The following is a 4117-nucleotide window of genomic DNA, read 5'->3' on the forward strand; positions in this document are numbered from 1 at the left end:
CTACATCGTCTCCGGACAACCCTGAAGAGTTGTGACACTGCGTCGTCTCCGTGCTGCTCACAGTAGACGATGCAACACTGCATCATCTCTGTGCTGTACCGTGCTGCCCACAATAAACGGACGACACTGTCGTCTCCGTGTTGTAACACTACGCCACTTGTCCCGGCTCTCACTCCTTCACTCAGGAAACCTGTTCGGCTGTCCCCCGGGGTCGGGACACCACATGACCGACCATAGATCAAATCTTGGACCTGATGGCTTGAAAATCATGCTGGGCACATGTGTATGCATGCTCAAAATCCCAGGAGAAAAAGGGATTGTGGCATAGCCATCCCTCTTGGAGTGTGATTTCTCACTTTCCCTCTCACTGTTTCCCTCTCTCCAGTATGGCAAAACCTAAAAAAAAAAAATGAAAAAAGAAAGAAAGAAAGAAAACCAAAATCATAGGTCAAACAAAAAGTAACCAGAGAAATTAGAAAATAGTTGTTATTAGGAATTCATGAAAATACATACCAAAAGCTGTGGAACCTGCTGAAACAGTGCTTAGGGGAAATTTTATAACCTTAGATATTTGAGATGAGGAAGGTTCTCAAATAATATGATTCCACTTTAAGAAACTAAAAAAAGAAGAGCATAGAAAAGAATAGTCAAACAACAGAGAGTATCAACAAACCTGAAATTTGTACTTTGAAACAACTAGTAAAATTGATAAACACTAAGTAAGACTGACCAAAAAAAGGACACAATTTTCAAATATCAAAAAAGAAAAAATGAAAAATATGACAGATCTCAAGGACATTAAAAAACAAAACATGATCGTGTGTACAATTTTTATGGAAAAACTTCAAGAATTTTTATGATATGTACAATTCCTTAAAATATATAACAAAATCAAGAAATAAACAGAGAATTTTATTTGTACTATATCTAGTAAACAAATTAAATTCTTTATCAAAAACATTTTTATTGAAAACAACAACAAAAAGAAAAACAAAATAACACTTCCAGGATCAAATGGTTTCACTAGTGGAGTCAATTAGATATTTGGATAAGAAATAATGACTAACACACATTTTCAGCAGGTGTAAGAGGAGTAAGTGCTTCCAAATATGCTTTTATGAGGCCAGTGAAGCCCTGTCAGCCATAATCCAAAGACACAAGAAATAGAGACCGCATAAATATAGACACAGAAATCATGAAGAAAATATCAGTAAGGGCCAGCCAGTGGTGTGGTAGTTCAGGCAGCTGGATCTCCCATGGCTGACTTTACAGTTCAAGTACCAGATTCAGCAGCTTGAAAAACACACTGGGCGTGTGTGCATGAATGCCCAAAATCCCAAGAAAAAGAGAGAAATGGAGGAGAAGGAATTGTGTGACCATCACCCATGGGAGCTAGAGTGTTTCCTGACTTTCTCTCTCTGTGTTTCTTTGATGTGCACATGTGCCTAATAGCAAATAAAAGGAAAAAAAAAAGTGAGAGAGAGAGAGAAAATATCCCAGCAATATATAAAAATGAACTATATTATGAGCAAGTTGGTGTTTAGCCCAAGAATGCAAGATTGATTTTACATGCAAAACCTTAAAAATTGTTATATTCATTTTACTAGAGCAATAGAAACAAAAATGATTGTTTTAATAAATTCAGAAAAGCATTTCATAAAATTAACGATTAACTTATGAGCAAATATTTAGTTTACTAGGAATGGAAAAGTATTTTCCAAAACTGGTATTAGGTTTCTACAAAAGAAATCTTTAGTAACATCATACAAAATGGTGAAATTTTGAATACTTTCCCTCTAAGATCAAGAATAATACAAAGGGACCAGCCAGTGGCATGGTGGTTGAGGCAGCTGGATCCCACATGGCTGGCTGTGTGGTTTGAGTCCCAGATCCAGCGGGTTTTGTGGTTTGAGTCCCAGATCCAGTGGCTTGAAAATATACTGGGTACATGTGCATGCATACCCAAAATCCAGAGAGGAGAATGGAGGAGAAGGGACGTTGTGTGGCCATCTTCGTTGGGTGGTGCTTTCACTTTCCCCATCTCTCTCTCTCTCTCTCTCTCTCACTTCTAGCAAATCAATAAAATAAATAAAATAAAAAGATGAAGACCCAGCCTGGGGGAGTAGTTTGTAGTGTACTAAGTAAGCTTCCATGCTGGAAGCCACAAGGTCAATAGTGGGTTCAGATCCCTAGTCATCCTGAAAACACACTGAACACATGAACATATGCCGAGGATCCTGACAAGCTGGAGAACTGGGGAAGAGGGATCACAGGAGCATGAGATCCTATCAAGGGTTCTTCTTTCTGTCTATCTTTTTCTCTGTCTCTTGCACATGCTCTCTGTCATGAATAACAATAAATGAAGATGTTAAAGAAACTTGGAAAAAAAAAAGACAAGGATGTCCCTTTCATGTTTTATGTTAATTTAATATTGTACTAAAACTTCTAGTCAGTTAGTTTTCTAAGAAATAAAGTTATAAGACACGGAAAAGAATAAAATTTTGGTTGTGTGTGTAGAAAACCCCGAGATCTACAATGTTACAAAACAATGACTGTCGGGATAGCAAGGGGTGTGGTGGTTGAGGCTGGGCTCCCACTTGCCCTACTGTGATTTGAGCCCTGTACCTAGCAGCTTGAAAATCACGTCAGGTGCATGTGTGTGCATGCCCAAAATCTCAAAAGGAGAATAGATGAGAGGGGATTGTTGTCTGGCTGGCCCCCTGGAGGGTGATGTCTCACTTTTCCTCTCTGTTCCTCTCTCTCTGGAGAGCACATACACTCTGTGACAAAAACATAAGATAAAGAAGTTACTAGAATCAATAAGTAAATTTAATAAAATACATGTGATTCAAGTCAATATGTATAAAATATTTTGATATCCAAGCAATAAGCCATTGAAAAATAACTATAAATTTATTTATGAGTCTAAAGAAAAACACCACATGCCTAGAAATAAATCTTTTTAAAAGAACTTTACATATAAAATACAAAATGTTTTTGAGAGAAATTACAAATACCCTAAGTATACCATATTTGTGGATTGAAAGATTCAATATTGTTAAAACATGTATTCTTCCAAATTTTATCTCAAATACAATGCAAATTGTAATCAAATTCCAAGCAGGTATTTCTGAAAAAAAGAGGCATTTCTAAATTAATAAGGAAATACAAAAGATTTGAAAGTGCTAAAGCAAACATTTTGAAAGTAGTAGAAAGTTAAAGAACATACATACCTATTATCAATGCTTGTTATAATAATAAAGAATTTGACTGATACAAGGGTAGAAAAATAGAAAAATGAAGCAAGTTGATTTTGAATTTAGAATTTAACCCCACAGATATCGAATCAATTGAATTTTGGTCAAAACACTCTATCAATTACATAGGGTAAACAAATGTACTTTACAGGAAAGTAATCTTTAAAAACAGGTGCCAGGGCCAGCAGTTGGCACAGTGGTTATGTTGCTTGACTCCCACATGACTGACCGTGGTTTGAGTCCCAAACCCAGTAAAAATTACGCCAGGCATGTGTGTATGCGGATACGAGGAGGAGAGTAGAGGAGAAGGGATTGCAGTGTGGCCATCCCTCCTGGGGCGTGATTTCTTACTTTTCCTCTTACTGTCTCTGTTTCTCTCCTCTCTGGTAAGCACATGTACCCTATGGTAACAATCCCCCAAAAAAGAAAAAAAAGTGCTGAGAAACAGGATATCTACATAGAAAAATATGAACCTGCATAATTTACAAATGTAAAAACCCCAAAGAATGTAAATTTATTTGAAGGTAAATGAAATATTTACCTAGATACACTTATTCTGGATCTTAAGCTAATTCTCAACAAACTTAAGAGAACTGAAATAATACAAAATATGCTTTATAACTACTACAGAGTTTAACTAGAAATCAATTATTAAAAGGGAAAAGTGGACGGACTATCTGTAAGCATTTGGAAATTAAGCAACACACAATAATCCATGGGGCAAAGAAAAATTACAAGGAAAACTGGGAAATATATATATATATTTTTGGAGAGGTTTTTGCTATAGAGTGCATGCGCTCGCCAGACAGACAGAGAGAGACATAGAGACAGAAAGCGAGAAATCACCCCCCAGGGGGGAT

Source organism: Tupaia chinensis, unplaced genomic scaffold (genome assembly GCF_000334495.1).
Source record: "Tupaia chinensis unplaced genomic scaffold, TupChi_1.0 Scaffold000031_1, whole genome shotgun sequence".
NCBI lineage: Eukaryota > Metazoa > Chordata > Mammalia > Scandentia > Tupaiidae > Tupaia > Tupaia belangeri.